Here is a 15,517-nt window from a genome sequence, read left to right as displayed (position 1 = left end):
TGTTCTGATACTGTGAAAGAATTTGGAGATGATCAGGTTTCGAAATGAATGTTGGTGGTCTGAAAGGACAAAATTGACTCATAGTGGTATCTTTGCAGGACTACACAACTCTGAGATGCCTAGAGAGGTACAACACAAATACTGTGTGGATGCCAATGTCTGCACATGTGCTTAAGAGAGGGCCATGTTAACAGAAGATGGATCCAGACTCCTCTCAGAGGTGCTTATTGATAGAAGAATGGGCAAAGGACATAAGCTGCAACAAAACAAATCAAAAATAAATATTGGGAAAAAACCCTTCGGGACAATTGAGTAAAATAGTGGAACAAATTACCAAGAGAAATTGTGGAATAGAATCTTAGAATTATAGAATTAGTAAGACTGGAAAAGATCTCCAAGATCCTCTAGTCCACCCAACCTTTGATCAAACACCACCTTGTCAACTAAACCATAGCACTAAGTGTCACACTGGGAAGTTTTTTTGACCACGTCCAAGTATGGCGATATCACCACTTCCTTGGGTAGCCCTCTCCCAACCCTTTCAGTGGAGAAATTCTTCCTGATGTCCAACCTGAACCTCCTCTGGCACAGACTGAGGCTCTGTCCTGTCACTGGTTGCCTGGTAGAAGAGGCTGACACCCACCTGAATACAGCCTCCTTTCAGGCAGTTGTAGAGAGTTATAAGGTCTCCCCTGAGCTTCCTTTTTCACCAGGCTAAACAACCCCAGCTCCTCCAGCTGTGCCGTGCAGGACTTACTCTCTAGACCTTTCTGGACACACCCCAGCCCCTCAATGTCTTCCTTGCAATGAAGGGACCAAATCTGGACACAGGACTAGAGTGTTGAGTACAAGGGGTCAGTCACTTCCCTAGTGCTGTTGGCCACAGGCCAACACAGGCCTGATACAGGCCAGAATGCCACTGGCCTTCCTGGCCACCTGGGCACACACTGGCTCATGTTGAGCTGCTGTTGACCAGCATTCCCAGGTCCTTTTCCACCTAGCAGCTTTCCAGCCATTCTGCCCAAACCTGTCATTGCAAGGGGTTGTTGTGAGCCAAGGGCAGGACCCAGCACTTGACTCATATCTTGAGTTGAACCTCACATCTTTGGCCTCAGCCCATCAATCCAGCCTGTTCAGATCCCTCTGCAGAGCCTTCCTACTCTCAAACAAATCAACAGTCAAAGATACTAAAACCTCTGGTGGAAAAATCCTGAGCAACACGAATAAAATTATCCCTGTTTGGAGCAGAATGTGGAACCAGATGTCATCCAGAAATCTCTTCCAACCTAAATTATTCCATGATGCTGTGACAGCTCACCTTTATAAATCAAAGGTGGGAGCAGTCCTCCAAAAGTGGGATGTCTTAAACTCATATCTTTGATTGAGAAACTTCTTAGCTATTTAGCATTCAACTCTGAACAAAAAAAACCAAAAAAAAACCCCCAAAAAAAAAACCAAACCAAACCACAAAAAAAAAAAAAAAAAAAATTGCACCTTTCTTTTGAATGAAATCATAGTGCAGCTTCCACCTTAAAGGGCATTTGGACCCTCAACAGCAGTTGCACCATGGTCTCTAATTGCAAGGCTGCTGCAGGACCCCAAGAGCAGGCAAAAGAACTCCCAGTATTTCAGAGTATCATCACTAAAATAAATAAATGTATGTTCTGCTCCTGAAGCAGAGTGCTTCAGTTTCAGGAAATTCAGCATTTAGGCTCACCATGCTCAGTGTTCCTTTGGGGCCCTGTGGAAGATACAAAACTGTTCTTCCCACTTCAGAGCTTGCCATGGGCTAGCTCTTCTCTGTTAAACTTGTTTTGCCTTCTTCTTTGATTCTGTCACTCATTTGGCAGTGGCTTTTCTCCACTTCCTCTTTTCACCCACTGCTTTTGTGTGGACACATTAGTTTTCTGTAACCTCTGCAATCAGAGGGGAGAAAACCCACTTTTCTCCATTTTATAGACCCCCTACATACATTACTTTCAAAGCTCAGACAGAAATATTTCTCTTGTGATCTTGCTTAATACTATATTTATTTCTTCTGTCTTTCCATTTTGAGTTTATACTATTATTTGATTCCAAAGTCTTCTCCCAATTAACATCTAAAAACATAAATAAAATTACCTTTCCCTCAAATTAATAAAACAAATTTACAGTATTGCAAGGACTCCTACACTTGATAAAATGATTATAAACATTTTCACTTGTTTATCTGAAATGTAAATATGTAAATACTGTTTGACTCACACTTTAGGAATGTGTTTTACCTTTGCCATGCTGTCAGAACGATGCAGGCTTTAAAAAATGAGATTCATATGAAAGTGTCCATTTAAACCCTGGAAACCAGATTCTGTGACCTCTGTTGATAGGGCTTTTGCCTGATTAATGAAAGAAAAAAAGACTAAAATATTTTGCTCATATTAATATCAGCACAAGAGGTACATTCATTCCACCCTCTGTTTTCAGTGGATGCACAGACAAACCTTTGTTAGATGGTACCCATCCTCCCTTCATACTGGCGATACAAATCATGTCTTTCTCATGAGAAAAAAGTCTTCTGTGCTCTTTCAAAAAAAAAAAAGTCTAATACATTCTGGAGGACTTTCTCCCCTTTTTATGGATACTGCTGGCCAAGAAAGAAATATAACATAGGACACAGAACAGTTTGAGTGTGTAAACTTGTGGTGCCATACAATACGTCTTAATATTGCAGGTTTAATACTAACTGTGCCCCAGTAATTTAATAATTCTGTGGGAAGACTTCTGGGTTATAGAGGATATTTGTCTTGTGATTTCTTTGTGGCAAATCAGAAATTACAGCAGTGCTCAAAGGAATAGAAATCTTAGATACTCATGACCTTCACTGAAACCCCTTTCGTCACTTGTCAGTTCTTTAAGGGGCAATTTAATTGTAGCTCTTTGGCGGTGACAAGGTAAGTGCTGGCATTTTGGCACTGTCATTCATTAACCTCATGCAATGTCAGCAGCACTGCCTCAGACATGTCACCATTTCCCCAGTGATGGCAAGCTGACTTTTAGGACATATGTTGTTTCAGAGATGCCTACTAGACAAGTCTGCATGCTCCACATTCTTTTGTATGGCATCACTTGTGTATTGTTTATGCAGTTAAATAGCTTCAAGACTAAAACCAACCTGTTTCAACCCAGGAAAATAAAAGCTACCATGTGTCATGAACAGAAAACTACCTGCATGATTTATCTTGCTCAGAAGTTAAAAATAAAAAAAAAACCAAACAAGCCCCCAAAACAAAATGAGACAAAAAATAAAACCCAACCAACAGAAAAAAAGCACAAACCCTTGAGCATAACCCACAAGGAAAAAAAAACAATTATTATCATTATACCTGAAGGTTAAATAATGCTCTTTCTCATGTAAATTTCTTAAAGCAAAATTAAATAAATAAAATGCCAGGTTGCAAGGCCCATAATGTACATTATAAATATTATTTTTTATTTTATATTTCATATTTCTGAATGTTTGTGAGAAACCAAACTACTAATACTAAATAGGTTGGGGAGAACTGATGCTAAGAATTATTTGCTGATAACAGCATTTGCCAACACCTAGAAAAATGGTATATATTTGCTTGCACCTTTCTTCTGTTCCCTTATTTGGGCCTCAGAGTGACTGGTGTTTCTGTGCAATTCCACCATATAAATGAATAGATTATTATTATTATATAATTATTATAATGTAAGATGCATTATTATATATTTTCTACATTACTAATAATAACAACAATAATTATAAAGAGCTTGGTTTTCACTTTGCAAATTCACAGAAGGAGAACTAAGGATCACTCAAAAATGAAGTAGTTGTTATGCTAAATCATGGATGACTCAAGATGCAAACTCTTTGAATTTAGATTTGAAACCCCAGAAATTTAAATCATTTAGGTCTATCTATTATTTAACTTTTAAAAAAATCTAGATCCAGATTGAAGCTGGATGTCAGTGTTCTTATGTTTCCACCTTATGCAAAAATCTAGTCTGATTAGTCTAAGAGCTTGAACCAGCATAACCAGCATCCAATTATGTCCAGTTCCTGAAGCCAGATAGGTGAGAAGTCAATATTTGGAGCTTGTTTCTTTGTGAAAAAGAGTTTAAAAATATTCTTTTCATTAACCAAAATGAAAGGATTTACCAGCATCACTAAAAAAACCCCCCAAACAACAGATACCAGGGAGCAGCATAGTCATAAAAAATGATGAAATTAAAATTACTAGGGATGTCTGAGGAGAAAGTTGAAAGAATTTCTACCAAAACAACATGCAAGTTTTTACAAGTATTGATCATACCAATGTGAGTTTTATTATTTATTTAAATCAGCAGTTTCCAAAGAAAAAAGTATTTCAATGACTTATTCCTATCAGCTCTACTACTGACTTTAATAGAAACATGTAGGTGAAAGCAAGGGCATTGCTGAGAATGTATGAGAGTGGTGTGTAAGTGGAATGACTGAAACTGCAGGCAGATAAAGTGATAAATCAGTTGCAGTACAGTGCTGAGAGCCAAACCAGACATTCCATGCACTGCTACAGTGCACCTCTTAAGAATCTGTAATTGCTTCCAAACACTATACTGGATGCAATGGTACATATTATATAAGCAGTGTTTTGCAAGTAAAATTCTATCCGTGTTAAAGAAATGTTAAATGCAGTATGGCATCAGTAGGAAAGCAGTAATGACTGTAGCAGGGACCTTTCCAGTGAAAAAGGTGGTGATAGGTGTAAAGAGAAAAATGAAAAGAGCACAACACATCCAATTAGACAGCTGGGATTCTGTCTTGGGAAAGCAATTCCATACTGATCCAGCAAGCAGGATGAGTCCTGTTTTCCAAGAGCAGCACTGCAGCCCAGCCCCACACTGAGAGCGGCGCTTTGCCAGGAGGGCCTGCTGCACATTCACTCCAGTCACACTAATTGATCCCATAGTCTTTGCTATAGCAGTTTAAGAGAATTTAGATTCTCTCTGGATTTTCCTCTCCCTTCCCCCAGGGCTGGCAATACAGATGACTGATTTCCTTTCGTCATACATAAAGATTTAGAGACACAACATTAATTGCTCTCCTGACAATTTCCAATTTGATGAACAAAAATTGAACCAAAGCAAAAGCAAGTGCAGGAATGATTGGATTGAAAGATTATGATGAATCTCTGAGCATTGTACCCCGTCTTCCCAGTTGTCCCAACACCTTTCAGGAGCTAAACTACTTCTCACATACTTAGCACAGTATTACATAATTATAAGATTTTCTATTCATAAATTAAAGGCATTTCTTTCACTGCACAAATAACTAAAACCAAATTCTCAGAAGAATGAATAAGTTACAAATGTAAGAAATTAATAGGTAAAGCTGATCCTACAGTATCTTGATGCCTTTTCTTTTAAGTAAAATGTCTCATTCTACTCTACCTTACACTTATACTGGTCTCCACTTCCATGCTATCCCACTTAAGGGGCTTCTCAGATGATCAGTCCTCAGCTAACAAAGCACCTGATGGCTTTTATCTTTCCTCTCTTGAATGGCAAAAATGTGATACTACTGGCCCTGAAGAGCCAAGCAGGTCAATGGGAGGGCATGTTTATTACTTTATACACATTTAGCCAAAAAGGTGAGAGAATCTGAATGTGATGGTATCATGCCTGGAAAAGCTGACAGGGTAGGAAAACAATAGACAGAAAGCCATGCTCCATCAGCTCCTCCCAGTCAGCTGTATCAACCTTGCTTTGCTTCTTTCCTGGGAAGATCTTGAAAAATTTAGCAAGCATGAATTAGTTATCCAGGCATGTCTTCAATAAAACAGAAATCTGTACTAACTCTAGGACAAGCAGAAACAGGAAATAGATGTGAATTTTGTACCCTTCATTTCATCAGAATTAAGTGCTTGACTAGTCAGAGGAAGTGGTGAAATTTCTTTCCAGATTCCAGTGTGTGACTGCTCATATTTAGGTTGCCTAAAGATAGAGTTTCTATCCATTTGACCTGCTATAACGCATTTCTGAGGGGAGCTGACAGATGTGACATAAGACCTGCATAAATCTCATGTCTCTTGGAGCAGCCCATGTGATTTCAAAATGTACCAGACAGCTTAGCATAGGTGAGTAACCCAGATCCTTAAACTTACCTGTTCCTAACATACTTTTCTATATGAGCTACAAGCAGCTGTAGACAAGGGGAATATAGTCAATATAGTCAATGGAGAGCAAAGGGGAATTCAACTCACCCTGTAGTACTGGCACACCTGAATTTATCTTTAGGCTCCAGTGACTGCAGTGATCAGATCTTTATGGAGACCTGGATGAAAACATTCTAAACTATTCTTAGATTTCTTATAAATATTCCTATAAACATTCAGACTCTTTCCCTTGAAAAAGCTTGTAATTTCATTCTATAATGTCAGGCCTCATTTTTCACCTGCTATGAATAAACTGATTATTTGGGGATATCATAAATATATCAAATATAATAAAAGATAGTGTTTGCTTTTTACAGGAAGCAACACAATGCATTACTTCTGGTTTTGGTTATGAATTTACTTCACAGTGGAACCAGCCAGTCACTGTCATTGCTGTATTAGAGGTCTTGAAGAACAGGGTAATATTTAGATTGCTGACATCTAATTTTGATAACACTCTCTTGAACTAGGCTAGGAGAACCAGTAATTCCAAATTTTTGCTGAAAAAGAAAAAGTTGAGAGCAGAAAATCCCCAAGGGCTGAACAAAAGCATAATCACAGATATAATTTTGAGAGACTCAAAGAGCAGGTCAGAAAGTTTTAAATGAGAGACAGGAAGCTTAATGTATATTTTCATAGCAAAATAATCTTTTGTAAATGCAGGACCAGCCAAAATCAAAGTAAAGTAATCTACAGCAAAGGGAGGGAGTGAATGACATGATTCAGTGGAAAGGAAAACATTTATAGGAAAGAGTCAGGGAATCATAAAAGGATGCTGTCTTTGGCCAAAACTCCTGGAGTGCTGAGAGGAAACTGCGATAAAGAAATGTCTGTAAGTGTGCTCATTGTTTTCTACAGATCTGTGCACTTCTCATGCTAAAAAAGAACAAAGATGTCTAGAAAGACACTTTTTTCTGCCTGTTGTCTTAGCCCAGTTTGGAATTAAGCAGTAAAATGGAGTATCTAGAGATCTGTTTGTGCTAGAGTGCTAGTGTTTTGTTCTCTACCTCCAAAACCAGATGGAATGGCCCAGCTCACTTCATGCAGCTAAATCCTTCTCAGATCCAAAGCAGAGTGGTCACTGCCCCGCTCTGCTCCCAGGCAGCCTGAGGTGGCTGTGGCCAGAGCCATGGTGCTGAGCCCAACCCTGCTTCACTCAGCCCACCCACATACCTAAATGACCAGGAGAGTCCTGGGAACGTGCTTAAGTTACCAGAAAATGCTAAACCATGGGTGCAGGTGGGTGAAGCAAAGGATGTTTTTGGTTCAGATTTACAAAATGGGTAGAAACCCCATATTTGTGAATATTTTCAGACCTTATCATATTTTCATGAATTTAATGACACTGTAGTCCTCAGTAGTTTACCTGCAGTGAGATTATCAATGCAGATTATCCAGGTCATAGGGTGACCACCAAGTTCCAAAGTGTTTTTGCTTAAAGCACAATGCTAAACAAGCAAAGGTGTACTGCCTTGAAAGCTGTACCACTCTCTGGTCCTGAAAACCAGACAGGATAAAGCCTACCTGATCCAAGTTACTTCTACACAAAGCTCTTTGTTCCCAGAATAAAGTGGGCAGTGAAACACTGTGCAGTGTCATTGCAGACAACACTAAAATAAGGCAAAGTTCTGCTAGTGGGGTGGCTACAGGGGTGGCTTCTCTGAAGAGGTGTCAGAAGCTTGCAGAGCCAGCAGAGTTTACCTGGGTGGAGCTGAGCTAGTGCTAGTACATCCTGTCAGACTAATGCTGACTAGAGTTCTTTCTACTGCTTTCTCAAAAAAACCCTAAAGCCCAAGCAAACCTTTATTATTTTCTTTGATGGAGATCGATTCAGGGATTGATTATGCTTGGCTTTATAGCAAATGAAGATCTAAAGTAACATATGTGCCATTGCAGGCAAAATCCAAACCCAAGAGGTAGTGAAACACTTCTTGATTCCAACAGGTAGGTAAGATCATTGTGCTGCTAACTCCTTGGCATAACAGGTCAGGTCTTGCAGTAATCAGAGTTCAGTGGCCTTGAACTGTTCTCTGTAATTCTTCAATGCTTAGCCAAAGAGTAGAGTACTTAACATTTTTTTTTTCCACACTACTATATATTATGTTTTTTTAGTTGATGTGTGAGCATCTTACCTGTCCACAAAGCCCCAGGACACTTAATTCCACCAAACCAACAGGAACCACAGGTATCAGCCTTCTTTTTATCACTGTTTATCGCTGTGCCAGATGTAGGTGAAGACTGCATGGGTAATCCTGCTGTTGCTCAATTGGATGGCTTTTTTTTTCTGGCCTTCAGTGAGGAGAGTGTCATTTTTGGAGAGGGATTCAGGGAGTGTTCTGAAATATGCTGTGTAGGGTTACAAAGAACAGCAAGAGGGAGAAGGCAGTAGGGAAATCAGTAGAAGGAAATTAACTTTTGTAATATCACCCAATAGAATTTAGGAGTTCAAACCATCAAGTCTTTGTTATAGTGAAACTATGGGTGTTTACCAACCTTGAAATAATTCAGCTGTCCCGGTTGTCTTTTAAAACATGAACCCTGTGAGCAAATGAAGAATCAGAAGCAGGGATAGATTTAAACACTTTCATAAAATTTCTATCACTGCAGTGAAAATATGTAGTCCTTTTTTTTTTCAATGCTTTTGATTAATTTCCTTCTTTTTTTATTAATTGTATTAGAATAAACTGGATCTTGATAATTTTAAATTTAAAAAAATTATATTATCATTTGCTGGCCCCTTATAAGTTCCATGTGCACATGGAATAATATGTTTATAAACCAAAACAAATAGATCTTTTTAAAATAATCTGTCATCCTGTAGTATTCTTGATAGTGTTTTGATTCAAACTCAATTCATCCCGATCTCTCTCATTATTCACTGTTGAACTGTTTAATGCCAGAGTTGCAGGCCAACTGGCATGAAGAGTGCAGGGAAAGTATTATGTTCCTGCAATATAAAGTTGGATGTCTCAGTTTCATTATTCTCTTTCACACCCAAGATAAATCCTGAGCTCTGTCACCGTGGCCCACATTGATTAAAATGCAAAAAAGATACAAAAAAACAGCAAATGAAAGGTTTCTAGCAAAGTGTATTAAGAAAATAAAGCTAACATTTTTATACTTTCTAGCCTTTAGAAATCTTTGCAGTATCTCCTCTTTTGCAAAGTAAGATGATTTTGAAGGAAACAGAATTTCAGTTCCAGTGAAATAAATGGTGAAATTCTAAATAAATTTGCCAGGGGCAATGCTTCTTGCTTACTACCTTTTCTATCAAACTTTCTAAATTACCTTTTTGCTAAACAAGGTGACTGCCTTCAGGAGGAACAGTTTTCTCAAGTTCCCCAGTGAAAGCAGTATTCCTTTACAGAGAGTGTATATATGCATACTTGGAAGCTTCCCACCAAAGTTAGATAAAATCTGCTCTTGATTATATAAATAAATAACATCTGCTGAAATCTTAGAACAAGCATGACAGACTGCAAACTGAAACACTTGCACATACTTCAGGATTTGCATCAGGCACATCAAGCATTACTCTATCAGTAGTTCTCAAAATAAGGGCCAAATTCAGCCAAGTGAGGATCACAACCAGAAGTGGGAATTATCAGCAGAAGCCTAGAAACTGCTGCTATGTATATTAAGCCTGGCTTGTATTTTAAAGATGGTTTTACATGCTAGCCAGTGTAGATTTCCTTCTCCAGACTCTATCTTCTTGATTTAGAATTTTTTTCTCCAGTTCTTTAGTTCTAGGCTTTTTACTTACAGGCAACACTTGTCTTAATATATTTGGAATGCAGCTTAGCCTCTTGTCTGATTCATCCAGTTCCCTCCTCCCCAGGTAACAGAAAGGCAAAACTTTCAGAAAAGCTTCCCCTTCTGCCCTCCATCCAACACTAATTATCAGATTTCTCCTGTTTGTTACAATAAAAAAAAATATATATATATATATAATAGTCTTGCCTTTCTTGAAATATGTCATTGTTTTTAAGAGTTTTTGCATGTATATGAGATGTCTCCATTTTTTCTTCCCAGTGCATTAGAACATAGAGATGACCAGCACCAATATATTTGTCTGAATCTGTGGTGGCCAGCGAGCCTACCTTACAAGGGACAAAGAGAGTCTGCTGGTGGGACAAGTTCCTAGTCCCAAAAGAACCTCCTCAGGTTAGGGTGACCAGAAAGGCTTCCCCCAGGATGCATTGTTCTGTTATGTTAACGTACTCCAGTTCTGCTTCCCTGGTTGGCCCATTGCCCCTCCACCCCCTTATGTGTCCCATGCCCTAGAAGGTTCTCCACTCCAGGTTCCCCCCATTGGCCATTGCCCCATCACCACTCCCACAGAGTTTCCCTATTGGTTCCCGCCTTTTTACCACCCCCATGCCCTCAGATCATTGGTCCCTGATGCTCGATCCGCTTCCGTACTAAAACCTGGACCCTCCATTTTTTCTTGTCTTTGTCCCTGGAACCATTCACGGTGTGGCTGCAGTAGACCTTTGTCCAGAGAACCCCAAACAGAGATGCTTCCTGCCTCTTTGTCACTGACCCATATTACTGAAGCTGTCCATGCGTTAGTGCATGCACGCGTGTGCGCGTGTGTGGCTGATCCTGCAAAACGGCTTCTCCAAGGACATGCTCTTAGAAGATCGCTGAACCCTGAGCTATGGCACAGAAGCCGCAGAGAGCCCGGGATAGTGATATGGATCTATCAAGTTACAGTTACTGGTACAAGTCTTCTGTTGTCTGTAGGACATCAACATATGCTATAATTATTGTTCCATCACTGCCCTCAAGAGTGAACATCTGCTCGTACCCTACCATTACAGTTTTTAATCTACTTGTAGCTCCTGTTTCCTTGAAGAACAATCCAAATGAGACAGACCCTGTCTTTTACTTTTCTCCAGTTTTTTAATAGCTTCCAGGCTTTCACCAGAGCAAAGTGAATACCTCGAGCTCCCACCAGTATTCATTTAAATGAAAAACTGAATTCCCTGTAGCTGTGCTTGTGCCTGTAAGCAGATGGAGTGAGGTGGGAATGCAACTTTCTCACAGGCACAAACACAGTAACAGCAAATTGAATTTGTTTTTTAAGTGGGGGGGTGTCACAGTTCTCAGAGAGCAGCCTCAAGCCTCTCTTCAAACTGCGTTGAGTGGGGAGCCACAGGATTTGCATCAATACTAAGTGTCCTCCCACTAGTGCAAACACATCCTACTCTTTTGCAGCCTTTCCCAGTTGTGATGGAGGGCCCCCCTTTGCCCATTCCACCTCGAGTCACCTCTGTGGTTTTCACACTTTGAAAAATGTATTGTCTGTACCTTTTGGGCAGGGTAAATTTTACCTGTTGAAAGCAACAAAGGCAGGAGCAAAATTAAAGTATTTCCACAGCATATCTCAATTCAGTGGTTAAGAGTATTCACAGGCACATGAAATTATGCTTTTGCATTGGTTTATGGTTGGACTCAATGATCATAAAGATCTTTTCCAACATAAATGATTCTGTGATTCTATTGTCAATAATATTCTGTGGTGACAACGCATAACCAAACACGCACACTCATCTTGGCAGAGCTAAGGAGTCTGCCCTTCCAGCACTTATCCCCACCCTATGAACACAGGAAATACTGCACTCATGACACACAAAACCCAAAGTCTTCAATAGAATGAGTTGCAACTTCAAGAAATATAAAACTGACTGGACTCAGAGCCAAAATGCTAAATGTGAAAACTGTATTGCCATCAAACCCTTAAATTTGACAAAAGTATTCATGTGAAGAAACCATAACTTGGATGAAAACACTCTAGCATACTGTGGTGTATGAAATCCACATCCCAGTCCCCCTTTCTGCTTTCTTCTCTGACTGTCCAGGATTTAGACTTAGACCAACCAGTGGTGTCAAATGGCATTTTCTCTTTCATTATTGTTCACCAGCCTCTTCTCTACCACTTCGAAAGATGGTTTTGGAAGCAGTCTTCGTAAGAACTAAGTCTCCTATGCAACTTTCTGCATTTTACCTTAAAATTGTTCACTCATAATTAACCTCATAACCAGCAATGAAATGAAGCACTAGTGACAATTTCAATACCATACATTAATCTTTTTAATTACTTGAGAGTGAAAGCTGCCCGTGCTCGGAAGGACTTCTCAATGTGACACTGCATTTTGTCATCCTCTTTGGAAATACTGTTTATCTCTTGCTTTGCAGTAAACTCTTCAACATATACTCAACAGTGAAAGAAATAATTCCTTTTAATGTTTTGTAATAAAAAATATAATTTTTTTGTTGCTGATGATAAAGACTGAATCAAAGGTACTTGCAATTTTAAATCATCAGGAATAACTAGGATATTGATTTAATTTCTGCTGTGTTTAGACCTCAATTATATACAGACACACTTTCAGGAATGTCCTCACCAACTTAACTTAAAATGACCTGAAAACCTTGTTTTTGAACAAAATTAAAAAGCTGATTTTAACCTGTTTTTAGAAAAAAAAAAGCATATGAGATTACACATCTTCAAGTCAATCTCTTAGCTTGTCCCCTGCTTCAGACATTTTAGCCAATTTCAACAAACTGTGATAGGAAAGGAAAAAGTTCAAGGGTATTAAATTCCTACTTAGTTCTTAAAAGTAGATACCATACAGAGGAAGGAGACACAGACAAATTAGAATGATCACTGAAGAAAAATCAATGAGGTACAAGACAAGAGCAACCACATGGGGAAGAGTCAGGCAGCAAAATGCCTGAAGTTCTGTTGCTTGCGGAACCATCTGTTTTTCAGAAGAACCCCAAAATGCATTTTAGAGGATTTTGACATAATAGTTTTTATCATGCTCTTGATACACCTAGCAGTGAATGGAGGTGCTGAGAAATTAGGAGGATGGTTGAGTGGCACAAGACTGGTGCTGGGGGCAATCTCAGAAAGGTATCTGCCTCAACCATCCTCTCCTCTCCTTCAGAGAAAATGATGACACTACAAGGCTGTGCTTGCCTTGCATGAGTCATGTCCACCCTTCCCACGTGGCCCCATCAAATGTACATCAAAACTTGTCTGGAATGGGAGTCCTCATGCCTTTCCTTTGTTACCTGCAAATGGTTGTTAACCGGACAAGTACTGGTCAAAACAAGTTTCAATATTCAGCCCTGGTCACACTGACTTAACACGGCTGTGATACATGCACAGTCCAGGACGTTACTTTAGGTGACATCCAAGCGGGCAGAGGTGTGTGGTGCAACCTGGCACAACATGACACCATCATCAATTCCTAGCAAGAGCCTGAACATTTTTGAAGCAGCCTGTAGAAATGAACATACTTCTGAAAGGAAATATTTGCATATCCTAAAGAACATTCATGGAACACAAATAGTAAGAATACAGGTTGGTGACCAGAAAATTTACAAGTTTTTAAATTACAGAGCAAATTCGCTGCTTAAATAAAAAAGATTGCATTTCAAGTAGCTCCTGTGTGACCTCTGTATTTGCCCTCTCATTACACCCTTGCTGCATCGCTTTTCAAACTAAGGTTGAATTTGCTTTTCCTTAAAAAACCCCAAACCTAAAGCAAAAAATAATTTGCAGCATATATAGCTAGCTAGACTAGTCTTAGTGAATACAAAAGAGATAAAGGGTATAAAGGATTTTTTGGTAACAGGAAAGTTGATGGATTCCCCTTCCTCCCCCAAGATTAGGGATCAAGAAAGTTCAGAGCAGGGCAAAAGTATCTCAGTAATTTCTTGCAGAATTTTCATATTTCTTAATCCTCAGATCTCTCTTGCTCTCAGAGAGAAACATATGCTTATAATCCTAAACCAAGTAAGTCACAAATACCCACGTATGACAAAAGTTCTGCTCTCATTAATACTAAAATAGGAAGATGCTGCTGGAAACTCTTAATGTTTATGGCTTTATACCAGTTTCATACTAGTTTAACCTGAACATTAATTGTCCAGTGGAGCAGAAATAATGTAAATGATTCAGGAAATTTTTTGGAAAGATAGTGATTGCGTGCACTTTTAATATAGTAAAAGTTTTTACTTCAAACTAGAAGGGAAAATATATTAAAAACTTCAAATATCTGCATCCTCTGGAAAGACTCTGGTTTTATCTGGATTAAAATACAGTATTTTGATGGGCTAGTTTCTTGGTGTATTTGTAATTGGTTGGTTATTTTATTCATTGCCTAAAAAGAAATGACTTTCAAATATCAGAACAAGGTGTTTATCAGTCTTTAAAAAAAAAAAGCGCAGCTGAAGCCTTTTCAACAATCTGGAGATAATTTTTTTACAGAAACAAATTGGATTGCTCTTTGAAGCCACATAAATTATAAACTGCTGAAGATTTGTATGCTGAAGTTTCTCTTGCAATCAGGGAGCTCTCCTACTGAGTCCTATGTTAAACGGGTCCTTTATAGTCTGGATACCCATTATGACTATCTTTAAAAAATATATTGCAAAAGCAAAAAGATATATATCTCAAAACATTCTGTGTTGGAGGTGAACAGCAAAGATTTGCTAAATTCTTCCAACTAAGGCCATTTGAACTTCACTTACACTGTCAGTTGTCCATGAATACTCTGAGAACTGCTTTGCAGCCTTGATGTTTGCTCTCAAAAATTCACTCAGCTTTCAAATTATTTCCATTAAACTTGTGTGGTATTGGGGAAAATTTCCTGCTAGTGCAAGCACCATGGTACACTGCTCTTTTGCGACTCAAGGGTTGTAACTTCATTCTCCTAGGAAGTACAAAGGACAGAACTAAAGAGAAGTATGACAAAGACTTTAAATGAGAGACAAATACAGTAGTCAATGGCCAAATATTAAGATGGGAATAATTCTAGCACTGAGAACCTGAGTTGTACAGACATACATAAACATACAAACACATGCAAACGCACACACACACACACACATTTCATTGCAGATAGAAAACCTTTGCAGGAGGCCTTTCTGGATTCTCTGCAATGTAGGGGTTTCAAGCATTTTTATGGTGGGACTATGATGGAGTATATGTGTATGAAAAATTTTCCTAGGCAAGCCATTTAAAAAGTTTGATTTTTTCCTGGATTTTCTACATGTATCGCTTCATTCACTTTAATTGCTCCAGAAACCACTCAAATTGGCTAGACTGTACAAGCAATACGTAAACAAGTGTTCCCTCACCTTAAAACCTATCATAAAGTGTTTGTCCTGAAAGATGAATGTTCTCACTACTCAGAGATCACCATGCATGCCAATAAGATTTTAAAAGTAGCAAACACAAACTGCAAAAATTCTCAGGCTCATGAAAAGTGCTAAAACATTCTCACAGATCACTGAATTATCCT

This window comes from Coloeus monedula (genome assembly GCF_965178545.1).
Source record: "Coloeus monedula genome assembly, chromosome: 2".
Lineage (NCBI taxonomy): Eukaryota > Metazoa > Chordata > Aves > Passeriformes > Corvidae > Coloeus > Coloeus monedula.
Note: the sequence above shows the minus strand (reverse complement) of the source record.